Source organism: Protopterus annectens, chromosome 4.part0, assembly GCF_019279795.1.
Source record: "Protopterus annectens isolate FY-2018-M chromosome 4.part0, PAN1.0, whole genome shotgun sequence".
In the NCBI taxonomy this organism is placed as follows: Eukaryota; Metazoa; Chordata; order Ceratodontiformes; family Protopteridae; genus Protopterus; species Protopterus annectens.
The window spans coordinates 1325199603-1325215154 of NC_056733.1; positions in this window are offsets into that span (position 1 = coordinate 1325199603).

Below are 15552 nucleotides of genomic sequence, written 5' to 3' on the forward strand. Positions count from 1 at the left end.
TATAGTCAACTGAAATTGCTGAAGATGTTCACAACAGACTGAAAAAAATGTTCTCCAAAGGAAGGTTATATTTACCTGCGGAGTTACCAAACATTTTTTCATTAATAACAAAATGAAAACTCCAGCAAAGCTGGAACTTCCACTGAGTGACCTCCCAAACCTCTTGTATTAGAGGCACATGGGATTTATGCAAATGATCCTTATGAACATCAGATGTTTCAGCTAATTGGCAATTTTGGATGCCCATGACTTGTTTCATCATTTTAATGGACAATTTCAGGTCAATAACGCTAAACCCCACTAGCTGTGGATATGCGTATTTCGGCGTTTTTATGAACTCATCAGCACAGCACAAGCAAGTGTTTGACTTAGCGGTTTGGGAGGTCACTCAGTGTAAGTTCTAGCTTTGCTGGAGTTTTCATTTTGTTTTTACTGATTGCTTTTTCAGTGACCTTCTCACTCATTGTTTTAGTTTGTTGCTTGGGATATTTTTGCAGTGACCCTAATGATAATGGACATCAGTTGGGTATAACAGCCCTGTGTTTCTTATGCTTAGTCAAACACTCTGCTTGTACTGATGAGGACATAACAAGGCCGAAATATATATATCCACAGCTAGTGAGATTTAGCTTTATTGACCTGAAATTGTCTGTTAAAACGATGAAACAAGTCATGGGCATTCAGAATTGCCAATCAGCTGGAACACCTGATGTTCATAAGGATCATTTGCATATATCCCATGTGCCTCTGATACAAGAAGTTTGGGAGGTCACTCAGTGGAAGCTCTCGCTTTGCTGGAGTTTTCATTTTGTTTTTACTGATTGTTTTTTCAGTGACCTTCTCACTCACTGTTTTAGCTTGTGGATATTTTTGCAGTGACCCTAATGATAATGGACATCAGTTGGGTATAACAGCCCTGTGTTTCTTATGCTTAGACAAGCACTCAGCTTGTGCTGTGTTGATTAGGTCATAACAAGGCCGAAATATGCATATCCACAGCTAGTGGGGTTTGGCTTTATTGGCCTGAAAGTGTATATTAAAATGATGAAACAAGTCATGGGTATTCAGAATTGCCAATTAGCTGAAATACCTGATGTTCATAAGGATCATTTGCATATATCCCATGTGCCTCAGATACAATAGGTTTGGGAGGTCACTCAGTGGAAGTTCTAGCTTTGCTGGATTGGTTTTTCAGTGACCTTCTCACTCAAACCTTTTTTCATGGAATTAAGATCCTTGCTGTACCCATAATTCCCCATGTATTTAAATAAATAAATCTAAAGACACCATAACTCAGACAAATAAAAATATTTTCTGTTTTTAGCGCTGTCAGTGCAAAAGAACTGTTTTTAGCGAAGTATCCATTTTAACTTTTTTATCATTTACAGCTAAGAATAAGTTGTCTGCATCATTGGTTCTATGCATTGTCATACTTATAATAGGAATTTAGCTTTTATTTAACTGCACATGCTTATGTTCTACCAACATTCAGCCATTCTATATGATACCCCTATCCTCACTGACCTACACAACAGCCTTCTAAGAAAGCTTGAACAATGCTGCAATAAAATTGCCAAATTTACTACTACCTTGCCGAACAGATCCCATCACTAACTTGCATTCTCAAAAATAAACCTGAAGGAGTTCCCAAAACTATCTTAAATCCCTTCAGCTAAAAATGGCTCATTCTATAACTCAGGTGACTGCCCTTCTCTGCCCCCCCCCCCCCACTCTGGTATATCCCAGATCTCTTCAGGGGATAATCTCTACTCAGATTATATCTCCAAGATATGAAATACCAGACACAGCCCACTTAAGGAAATAGACAATAAGCTTAGCTTTAAAAGAAACGTCTAGGCTCATTACCTAATCCCAAATGGCTAACTAGTATTGTATCTGTAATATTTCCTTACTCTCTTTTTCTTACCATTACTCATGACTAGTCTAATCTAATAGCATTTTCTCCTCTTATCTAAGTTTCAAGTTCACTTATAAATGCCCCTACCCCCAACTATCTTCCTAATAATCAAAGCACTATTACTTTGAAACCTTTTACATTTGGGAAACATAACTCGCTGCTTGAGAAGAGGGAACTCGAGTGGCAAATACGTTTGCAGGCAAGGAAAAGACCAGGCCTTAACTATGCGGAATCTTTGACCCCAATCTTGTATCTCAGAAAGATACAACACCGTATACCACAACCTCTGTGCCTAGACCTCTAACAGATTCACCGATGAAATGTTACCTTTCATGCGATAGCCAGTTTTGATCTCACCAGTCTACCTCCAGCCCATGGTCTGATACTTCCCCTGGCAAATTCGGACTCATTTGTTTTTGGTCAAAGTTTCATCTATATATATGTTTTTGTCTTTCATGTTTTCTACAGTGGTTCAGTATTACTTTTTTTTGTGTCTTTCTAGCTTTTCAGGTTACATATCAGTGCCTTTTTAAGATTGTTTTTTTAATTAATAGCCCTCATTCAGTTCCATATCTTAATACATTAGTTTCTACTGATATCCATTATTTAAGAATTATTCACTATTTTGTTTCTCTTTTTAGTTTATGTATCTTATTTTTTGGATATCTAGCCTGGTTCTTATTTTTTGGTTTTCTAGCCTGTTTCTTAGTTTACATACATGTTATTTTACATTCATGTTGTTGCTCTTTCTCTAGAATGCTCGGCTTTGCTTATTATGCTCTTTTAGGTCGTCCAACATCCTGATGAAGATTTCGAAACGTGTAGCCTAACAATGTATTTTACCAGCAAGGGTTGATTTTTTTCCAGCAAGACTATTTTTAGTTAGCTACATTTTTTTAGCTAATTTTAGCTAATCTCCAAACTTCACTATTGCAGGTTTAGAGTGATTCTACTAACCACGTATGAGCTGGCTCAGGGTATCTAACCTATCAGATTGTATGGTATTATGTCAAGGTGGTGTGCCCAATCACAATAAAGGTTTTTTCACCCACACTTGATTGGCTCCCACTGACACACCCCCAGGTACTCTTATAAAAGGAAATCCTCAGGATCACTCTTTCCATTAAGGAACTACGCTTCGATGGTGATTGTACTTCTGGTACTTTTTACTTCAATAAAGTACGACCTTCTAGTATCTGAACTTTGACTACGTTGATTTTTTGCCACCACGGCGAGCAGATCTCCTTAGCCGAGCCACATTTACATTGTTTTGCCTGTTTTTTCTGTGTGTTTCATCTTTGATTTCTAGCTGTCACACTAGCGGTTCCTCTCAGCAGGCGACCTGACCAGCCGGAACTACAATCTGTATACGAAGCCTTTCTAAAGGCTTTACTCAGCCTTCAACCACAAGCACTCGGGTATGCACAGCTTTTCTCAAGGCTTTACCGGTAGCCCAGCTTCTTCACTGACATCCCACCGTACCTTTATTAAGGCAGCCTACCTGGTCATCCATTTATTCTTGGCTTCCCTAGGGTATTTTATTTGTGAACCTTTTACATTTACTAACTGATTTGAACTGCAAATTTTTTTTTCATTGTAAGACATTTTTATTATGTAAGAAATGTTTATTTGGCAACCTTTTGAAATGTCAGGACCTCTTACAGTGAGTTCCAAAACACAGAGACTGAATGGCTGAAAAATGGACTTACATATATTAAGTCCAAGATGGCCATTTCTTGGGATATTTCTTTTTCTCTGAGCTATGGAAACTTCGGAACTGGTATATATAACTTCGGAGGGGGGTTACTCCCCGCATTAGATGGTGCATGGAGGCTTACCATCCCCTGCAAAAATGAAGTTTAAAGGAGAAAAGCAGTCTTTGAGATTTGCTCTATTCCTGAGGTTTTCAGCCTTTTTTTATCCGGCTTGGCGGCACTTGGCATTTTGAGTGCTGACATTTCAATAGAGTGGTTTATTTTGTGTATACATATGTATGTCTGTATGTAACTATGAAGTGTTTTACCTGGCACATGTTTTACCTAATTATCATACTAGCGGAACTATAATGTACTTATAAATGCTTTTTTTTCTGTTTGCTAAAGAGCTTTCCTTCCCTTGCCTGTGCTACAAAGTAGTCTAACATGGCCAAACTGGAGAATCCTGGTAAAGAAATGCAGTAAATAAATAAGTAAATACATACATACATACATACAAACCTATTTGTGGTTAGTCTAATGGGATGTTATTGCAGGGTCTGTATCACAACGTTGAATGATAAAAAGCATGAATGCTTTTTTATCGAACACTAAAAACCGAAAGCAGTAAATTTTGAACACATGGAGCAGAGCTTTTTTTTTCCCAGGGAAAACAAATCGCTGCTCCAAAAAAAACAAAAAAAAAAACAAAAACAAAAAACCCCACAAAATAAAGTGGGGGGGGGCTGAGCCCCCCCCCCCTTACTTAAATATACCAACTCCGAGATTGCACCACACTGGAGAAAATAGCAAAGTTCCGAAAACGGACCAGGAATTTTTGTTTCCCTGGGAAAAAAAAAATCACTGTTCCGTGTGTTCAGCATTCATTGCTTTCGACTTTTAGTGTTCAATAAAAGAACGTTCGCTCTTTTTATCATTCATCATCATAATATAGACCTGTTACTGCATGCTGGTAGTACAATTTTAGATACTTTGTTGATGTATGCTTATTTGTGTTTATTTATTCATTTTTATTGTATTAATCCATAGATATTGGTGCCATATCAGCAATATTTGCACTCATCTTTACTACTCTCAAATTGCAGAACAGCTTCTATTGGAAAGTATAAGAACAATGGCCTGACTAATAGAGAACAAACAGAAAAGCAGCAGCAGGTATAATGAGCATAAGTGAAGCAGTATGACAGCAACCACCGTTAGTAATAACACTGTAAACACAGCAGTAAAGATAGGGAAATGGTTACATGGATGGGGATGCTAGTCAGAGGAAAGTTAGATTAGAGGACAGGGAATCAGTTGTAGGCTGACACTGAGTGTTCCATAACACAAGCTTTATTCAGCACCTATGCACTAAAGCATATGGCAGTAAAGTCCCAAAAGCATTGCGAGGTCATACTTTAGTGGACCAAGAACATGTTGTAGTATACATTCCATTATCTGTCATACATGGTCCAAGCAAATATACAGTTACATAATGGAAATATGTACAACAAAGTTAATTTTAATACATAAAAGTAATGCACAGGAGAAAACATTGGCAAAGCAATATACTCCTCATAGACTGAATGTTTATGCAGTTAATAGCGTTCGGTATCAGCTGTACTAGTTACCCAAATACACCATGCAATAATGTGATATGATGCAAAAAACAGTCCATGTATACAGACAGTTTTCACTTCACCAAAAATATAATCCAAAGGCGATGTTAATACCAAATCCTTTTAATAATACGAAAACATGGCAAGCGCTTTCACCCAGAAGGCTTCTTCAGGCCAAACAGTTATCATTTAAAAACCAGTGTAAATATATATATATATATATATATATATATATATATATATATATATATACCCAAGTCAATAATGACATCACTTCCACCTGATTAATTAACGAACAACATTTTAAAACAATGACTAATAAATAACCTATACGATTGAATATTCACAAAATAAAAACAATAATCAGACTACTATATCAGATACCTTTCTGGTTTCATAACATATATATACATATATATATATATATATATATATATATATATATATATATATATATATATATGGGTATATACTATAAAATGCAGACGTAATAGCATAAGCATTCAATTTAAATACATTTTTAATTAATAAATATTATAAAACATCATTTAAAATATAATAACATTTTAATTTTTAAGCTTCCTTGCTTTAAGGATGGGTCGGATGGGTACCCTATCGTTCAACCCAGGCTCCCGGTCAGCTCTTAATCTAATGATCCATTTTGTTTCATTTTGTTCGGTCCGGTTTTGGACATCATCTCACCTTATAGTTGGCTGGTTAACCTGAACTACTATTAAACTTAAATGTATGCTCTATAGATGTATCTAAAACATGTTTGGATAATGCATTTTTATCTGATATGATCCTAATATTATATAAATGTTCTCTTATTCTATCCCTGAGTCATCTATCAGTCTTGCCGACATAAAATGCAGGGCAAGACTGACATATAGCAAGATAAACAACATGCAAAGTATCACAACTAGCTTTAGGATAGAATTTGAAACTTTGATGAGTGGTGGGATGAATAAATATAGCGCTATTATCTATATAATGAGAGTAATTGCATTTCTGGCATGGTCTAGTGACACCAGGAAAAATTTTTGATTGAAACCTGCAATCTATTCTTCTGGAACTGCATAACATTCTATACAAATTAAGCTTATTTTTGTATATAAATTTTGGATTATCACCTACCACTTTACGAATGGTTGGGTCGACTTTTAAAATATCCCAATATTTCATATAGGCATTTCTTATGTCATTCACGTCTTGCGTATGATATATAGATACTCTAAATTCCTTTCTCACTGTATTATTTAACGAATCATCTATTTCATGTATGCATTTAGTACTATCAGCGAAGTGAGGATATGCCGTGCTCATTCTAAGTGTGTCAATACCCACAAAGCCCTCATTAATTTCTTCCAGGCTATAAGATCTATCAATTAATTGTTGCTTCAATTTAGCTAATTCCCTATTATATCCCTGTTCAGTAGAATTTAAATGGGAAACCCGCATAGCTTGTCCTTTAATAATATTCTTAAAAATAAACCTGGGGTGCATACTGGACCTATGCAAAAATGAATTTCTATAGCATGATTTCCTGTATACCCCAGTATTTAAAAGGCCATTAGGTAGTCTCTCTACATATACATCTAGATAAGAAACAAATTTCTCTGATGCTGTCATGGTAAACTTTAAGTAATATGTCAATGAATTTACACGTTCCAGGAATTGATGCAATTGAACCACCTCTGATTTCCATATAAGGAAGAGGTCATCAACAAATCGTACATAAAATTTAACATGATTCTTGAAACTGTTAAGTGTAAACAAACACCTCTCTTCCCAATCAGCCATAACAAGATTGGCGTAGCTATTGGCACACAAAGTGCCCATAGCTACGCCATCATTTTGGATATAAACTTGGTTAATAAAAGTAAAAATATTATTTTTCAGAACTATCCCCAACAATTCACATAATGTAGCAACGAGAAAACTGCAACAAACTCAAAAAAAAAACAAAATTCCATGACAGAGGAAACCAGCAGTTGAATAAAATGTTAAGTGTTTTATTAACATCCACTTTTCGTTCAAAATCACTGAACTTCTTCAGACTGACATCAAAACAAAAAAAGAATAAAAAAAACTTTTTTATACCTAATTGAAACATCACATGTTACATTTGAATGGATCAAACAGCTGTCGAGAAGTCCCTGACGTCAATGGTGGAAATGATCTACAAAACTCTTAAAGTACTACTACATACAAAAATCTCATGTCCTTACTTATAAAAATACTAAAGATGAACAACCATGTGAAGCTGACACTATTAAAAATATATGTATGTATCTAAATGCTAAAACCAATGATAAGTAATAAAAACAAAAACAAAATAGCTGACATCAATTGTAAAAAATGTCAAATAACGAATTTTACCTTTGCATGCTTCTTAGTTTCAAAATACAAGCTAAGCTAACTCTATCATTTAGCCCCAGCCACCTGTATGAACAAAGCTTTAACTGCCAAAGCAGCTCCAAATGCTCCAGCAATAATTGAAAAGGACCCCCTGTGATGTCAAAAGGTACCTGTCCTAACACCCTGAATGTGTAACTATGCTGTGGACAATCATTCATGTGTTTCACCAATGCGTTTTCAAACTTCTTTTTCTTAATACTGTATATATGCTCGTAAATTCTTTCATTAAAATCTCTGTCAGTCTTGCCCACGTAAAATGTTGTGCAAGACTGACAGCAGGCCAAGTAGACCACTGATCTGGATTTACAATTGAATCTTCCCATAGTGTGATAACTGATTCCACTTATTTTGAATCTTGAACCAGTGGCAATATACTTACACATATTACAACTCTCACACTTGAAAGTGCCCTTGAGCCTAACTCGAGTGTCATTTTTGATTTCTAATAGCCGTTTAAGATTGTCACCCCTCCTGTATATAAATATGGGCATGTGACCCAACCTAACCTGGAGGGAATCATCACACATGAAAATACTCCAGTTCTTAACCAGGATTTCTCTGATTAAGTTGGTCTCAGCACTGTAAATAGTGATGAAAGAAGTAGTAGTATCAACCTTCCTGTTCTCAGTTGTACTCCACCCCAGAAGTTGGTGACTGCTCAGTTTGCAAAATGACATTCGAACTATTGTGTAAAATAGGCTTATAAATTCCCCCTTCCCTTTTGGCCTGGACCTCACTGACCAGTTCTTGAATAAACTTCTCTGGATAACCTCTGTGGAGAAATAACCTCTTAATAAATTCACATTCCTCCAAAAAGGATCGATCATCAGTCACCATCCGGGCAGCACGCGCCAGTTGGCCCTTTGTTACCCCTCTTTTTTGGTGACTAGGATGTGCACTGGTGAAATGTAACATAGTATTAGAATAGGAACTCTTCTGAAAAATGTTAGCCTTAAAAGAACTTACAGAAACATCTTTGTATAAGTCAACATCCAAATAAGAAATTCTGGAGTCCAACTCTACAAAAGTGAAGTTTAAAAAGGCAGTACTGGAGTTAAGATGATCCATGAAGGTCTGCACATCAGTGGATGTACCTTCCATCAATATAAAAATATCATCCAAAAATCTGGTATAAAAATCAATTTTTAACGAGCCCCCCTGGTAGTTGAAAACATATCGATGTTCCCATTCAGCCATAACTATGTTGGCAAAACTGGCCCCCACCGGTGAGCCCATAGCTACTCCAGTTTTCTGTAAGTAAATCTCACCTCCAAAGGCTACAAAATTATACTTCAAAATAAGATCTAAAAGTTCCTGTACCAACCTTATTTCACCACTACTAGCATTGTGGTGCAATAAACGGTCAGTGATCCAGTCTATACCTGTATCATGCGGGATAGATGTATACAGATCTTTTATATCTATTGTCAAAAACCTATGCCCACTCTTATATTCCATGGCATTTATAGCTTTCAGAAAGGCCCAAGAATCTCTACAGATGTGTGTCTCCTTTTTGACATATTTCTTCAAGATGTTATCAACAAACTTGACTAACGGATAAGTGATGGAACCCCTAGCGTTAACCAATAATCTCATAGGAGGATTGAAAACATCTTTATGAATCTTAGGCAAACCGAAAACTGTGGGAATCTTAGGAAACAAAACAGTCAAATAGTTCAATACATCCTGTTCAATCACATTTTCTAAAAATAAATCATTCAAGAAAACATGAATGCACCTGTAAGCTGTATTCAATTCATTGATGCTAGATGTTACATAAGCATCTTACATTAACATGTAAATGAGACGGCTCTGATAGTGACAAGTATCCATCAATACTAACCCACCCCCTTTGTCAGGTTTTAAAATCCTGACAGGTAAACCCTTTAAAATACCCAAAAGGTCTGACTCATCCTCAGTCATGTTCTTGTTTAAAAACATCCCATAACTACTGGACAAGTTTCTAATTTCAATTTCACAGAGGTGTTCAAACAAAAATAGTAAAGGGTGTGTGGGGGGATTGAACGTACTCGGAACTCTCAACATCTTCTCATATGAGCTATTGCTACCAGAAATTAACAACAAACTAAGCTTCTGAACAAATAATTTCAAATCGAGTAATGTATGTGCTAAACTAAAATGTCTCCATGGCACAAAAGTGAGACCTTTAGAAAACAAATCTGCTGTCTCAGTAGTCACTGTAAAACTTGAATAGTTATATGCAAAAAAATCACCAAAACTATTACTGATAATGTTAGGTTTTGTCCTTCTGTTTACTTCTGAAAAGACCTCTTAGTCTTGTTCTTGTAATGGCTCCTCGTGTTGCAAAACCTCTGGTGGTTCTGTCCTTGATTCGAAGAAAAAGATGGTGTAGGACAGGTGTTCATCTCATAATGTATCAATATGAATTTCAGGTGATGTCTGATTCGCCAATAAACACCTACGTATACTTTTTATTCCCTCATCATTTGGAATGGTGGTAAAAAGCAATTGAACATCAAGTGTTACCAACCAATATTTGGAGTCAACAGATTCATTTTTCATTTTATCATATAGCATCAATAAAAATTGCTTGGTATCTCTCAGTATATATGTATATTTGTTTACTATTGGTCTTAATTTAGATTCCAAATACAGGGAGATGGGCTTAGTAATCCAGTCCCGCCCTGCTACTATTGGTCTCATAGGTGGATTTTGGGGGTGTTTATGTATTTTGGGAATGCCTTGTATGCAGGGTACCATAGGCTTGTCAATAGAACAAAAATCATATATTTCATCACTAATCTTCACACTATCACAGTAGTTTAATAAAAATGTAGAGACTCTATCAATTGTTTTGTCTATGTGATCCAAATTTATCCTATTATAATAGTGGGTATCACTCAACATATCTGTCATACTTGAAATATACCTATCACTATCCATAATAACTATGTGATCCCCCTTATCTGCGGGTCTAATCATAATATTGGGATCATTCCTAAGGGTTCTTAAGGCTATCCTTAATCTTGGTTGTAGATTCCCATACCATTTTTTATGTCTACTATTTTTATCATGTTCATGTAATTTCTCTTCAACTAATTTAGAATATGCATCTACTAACGGGTGTAAGTTAGGAATATATGTACTAGGTTTTTTAAACTGACTCTCATTGCTTATGGTGGATTTACTGAAATTCAATTTTAATTGTATATTATGAACAAACAGTTTTAAATCATCTACTGAATCTGTGATATCACTCCTGGTAGAAGGTATAAAAGTAAGACCTTTCTCTAAAACTCTAATTTCTTCTTCAGTAAGATGTCTACTAGAAATATTCCATATTAGTGAGTGGTTGTCTTTTCCCACATTTTCTTCAGAGTCGGGCCCACGTATTCCTGCTCGATCATCCTTCTTTTTTGTCGCCCCCCTGCTCATAGAGCAATCCCTCCCCACTCTCCGGATATCTACTATCAGGAAAGGGGCCATATCATTAGGGCCAGTGGAACCTATTGTGTTGGTATGATGAACCTTTTTTCTAACTGACCCATCTCCCAAATTATGTCCTTCAATTAAACCACTAGATGGAACAATTACTTTGTTAGATTCTATTACATCATGATCATTTGCAATTCCCATATCAGTTACTTCAATGATGCTAGATGTAGCTTGAGATAACGCATTAGATTGATTTTCCTGATGCACTATTGCTGTAGTGACCACTGTGTTTCTAGCCTTAGCTACAATATTTTCATTGTTTTTAAGAATATATTTATTCTTAACGGTACTATCAGCACATGCAGATTTAGAGACACTTCCATTATTATGTACATTCTTGTCATTATTTCTACCCATATTTTTATCTACCCTCCCATATCCATTCTTCTCAGTATTTACCCTCGGCCAGGTAAAGACCTGTCCATTGCTAAAATCTCTCGTATCTCTTCGTATTTTACTTTGTTTCTGTTCCAACAATTTCTTTTCAAATAAATATACATTGTCCAAAAATAGCAAAGTTTCGAAAATGGACCAGGAATTTTTGTTTCCCTGGGAAAAAAAAAAATCACTATTCCGTGTGTTCGGCATTCAGTGCTTTCGACTTTTAGTGTTTGATAAAAGAGCGTTCACTCTTTTTATCATTCAGCGTCATAATATAGACCCGTTCCTGCATGCTGGTAGTACAATTTTAGATACTTTGTTGATTTATGCTTATTTGTGTTTATTTATTCATTTTTATTGTATTAATCCATAGATATTGGTGCCATATCAGCAATATTTGCACTCATCTTTACTACTCTCAAATTGCAGAACAGCTTCTATTGGAAAGTATAAGAACAATGGCCTGACTAATAGAGAACAAACAGAAAAGCAGCAGCAGGTATAACGAGCATAAGTCAAGCAGTATGACAGCAACCACCGTTAGTAATAACACTGTGAACACAGCAGTAAAGATAGGAAAATGGTTACATGGATGGGGATGCTAGTCAGAAGAAAGTTAGATTAGAGGACAGGGAATCAGTTGTAGGCTGACACTGAGTGTTCCATAACACAAGCTTTATTCAGCACTTATGCACTAAAGCATATGGCAGAAAAGTCCCAAAAGCATTGCAAGGTCATACTTTAGTGGACCAAGAGTGGACCAAGAACATGTTGTAGTATACATTCCATTATCTGTCATACATGGTCCAAGCAAATGTACAGTTACATAATGGAAATATGTACAACAAAGTTAATATTAATACATGTTGAAGGCATTACAGCTAGCTGCTAGCCACAGCAATATGTTGGTTAAAGCATTCACATTAAATAACAATGTGAAGGCATAAAACCTCTAAGCAGAGAAACGCCACACTCTCCGTGAATACCCAAATAGCTTCAGATGTTGAATATACAACTCGCTTCTTGTAAAAAAAAAAAAAAAAAAAAAAACAGTTCAAGTGTAACAAAAAGCCAGAGGAAGGTTGAAAAGAATGCACGAATCCTTTATTCCACAGTACCACCACAAGTAACACAAAACGATAATCCACAAGCGCTTTCGCCCGTTCATAACGGGCTTTTTCAAGTGTACTGGTTTGTTCTGAAACACCATATTTAAATAAACCAAACCTGTCATGTGCTTTCATTAATTGAATTATCATCAGCAATTAATTGTATTTAAAATATTTAAAGAGACATTTTATGTCCTAAAATGAACTTTTCCCAGTTAAAATACCGGTAGTACTTGCACTAAATTTATAAGTGTCCTCAATCTATACAAAAACATAACCTAATTTAAAAATCACTTAATGCCATAAGTAAATTTAACTTAAAAATGTGTCTCAATAGAAACAATGCATATTCATCAAAAATGCATTCAATTAATAGTTTACAAAAATATTACATTGTTAATAAAAAACATGAAAGAACCATAAAATAACTTCATATACTGGACTCAATATTATGAAGTCCCATATTTTTTGTATTTTGTAATATAATTATAGCAGCAGTGATATATGATTCTGTAGCCATAAAGCAGGAACAGAGCAAAATGAGAGACTTCCATCATGCTTTTGCGTGCTGTCCAAATTTATAGTGGCAATCTCAAAACAAATGTAGAAATGAAGTGATATATAAAGGTATATCATAGTGCGACATTATTATATGTGTGGGGAGTGATATTACTGTGTGACATTATTATATGTGTGTGGAGTGAGTAGGAATCACACAGTATACAGATGTAACAAAATAGCAACACCATGTATGGCTTCCAATCAGAAGTACAAGACCACAAATAATAAGCTGCAATCAACAAAAAATACAGCAAGTCATACATTTTATTATAATTGCATTAAACCAGTTCTACTGGGGAGAGATGTGCCCCCTACTCCACTATTACTTAGGTAGATAGGTGGATAACTACTATGTATCCATCTATCTATCTATCTATCTATCTTAAGTCCAAGATTGCTGAAAATTAGAACAAGAGAAATACTTTGAGGAACTGCAACTTCAGACTTGCTGTGTATTCTCCACATCTGCACTTTCATTCTTACTATTTGGAGGATTACAATTACGGCAGACACCCCCAGTATATATCAAGGGCATTCATTAATGCTCACCTGCTTCTCATCTATGTTTCCAAAGCAGCATGCCTTACTATAGGAACATACCTTATTTGTGTTGCTTCAAGGGTTTCATTACAGCTGGCATAGTTCATTTAGGAGGACAAAGCCATCAAATTTCAAGTGACTCAAGTGAATTCCAAAGTATACTTACACAAAAACAGGATATATTTTATTAAATTATACATTCATATGTTACAGGTTTCATTTTTTAATTTTGTGTTTTATTTGTCATTCTGTTATGATTTTCAGCAGTTAAAAAATGTCTGTATTTGGGCTGGGTAAACATATTAGCTATTAGCATATCTCTGTCACCTGGCACCTTTTTTTCATTGAGTTCTCTTTTCATTTTCTTTGCAAGCAATCTTACAAAATATTTCTTCAACTATTCCCTAACTGGAAGCCATAAGGCGTTACTGGTGTTCTACCCTTGGTTTTTGTTATTACTCCAGACTTTAATACCCATTACGTAAGCAAAGAAATGAGAAGTTAGTAAATTACTATGTAATTTATTAAGCTGCATGGGACAGCGGAATGGGGGGAATAGCTTTTCTCTCACAGTATGTGATTCTTCATAAAAGAGTAGTTCTGTACGGCCTGGTCCTGTACTCACAGCCACTGCATCTGTTCTCATTTATGTTGGCTGCATTAACTTTTGCCATATAGCCTATAAGCCAGTCCTGCTTTTTGAATAGAAGAATGGTTTAGTTCATGTCGTTGCTGACAGACAATGTTTAGAATGTTAGTGTGTGTGTGTGTGTGTGTGTGTGTGTGTGTGTGTGTGTGTGTGTGTGTGTGTGTGTGTGTGTGCACGCACGCACTGGAAGGATTTGTTGATATCTTCTGTCATCTTTTATTGTTGACTTCTACAGTAACTGTTTCTACTTCCTGCATCTTACTTTGCAAAACGCTTATGCCATATGGTGATCAGGGAAATTGAATTGGGTATGATTGGGTGATATTTATGGGGGATCTGTATCTCTTCAAATGTAAATTCCTTATTCCCTGTAAACAGAGTATCAGTGACTGCTTCCACAAACTTTAGCTACTGGAATGCTTAAACATTATTTTGGCTCTACAGTATAACAACAGTTGTGTGAGTTGTGTTTCACTTCATATTTTTTAAAATTGGCTAAATACAGGTTTAGAAAATTATTATGGAAAATCTTTCCTATGGCCTAACAGAGGCTGCAGTACATATTGTTTAGCCTGCTTTCACCTTCATTCTGTTGGTTTGGCTTTGATGGTAGCTGATTAATAAAGTATTGTGATGATATTTCAGTTTAGGCACACTTTGTGCAATAGCTCCAGAATTAATGCATTGTTTTTACAAATTGTGTTGAATTACTAACTAGTGCACTATGCCAGGATTAAAATTACTATAAATATATAGCCATGCTGCAAACCATACAATAAAATATGATGCTATTTGTATATAGTTCCTGCTCTTTTTCTTGTAACAAGTAAGACATTACTTCACAGATGAAGGACTCTTTAATTCAGATAGTTTAGTTTTGTAGACTTGACTGTTGCAAATTACTTCAGAGTGTTCTACTTTGTTTGCAGAAAGCAACCTCCAAACATGTCCAATAGTTGAAACACTGTTGCATGAATCTTTGAGCTCCATATGCGTGTTGTGAATACTATCTTTTTTGGTGAAATGTATCACTGAGTTTATCTGCGCAAACTACAAATTATCTGGTGTAAATGATTTCCCTGTGTGATATTCACAGCTGGATAGTATTGCATGCCGGGTAGTCATGTTCTCTCACGCAGTGTCTGCCAGACACATTACATGATGTGCAAATCTAAATATATAT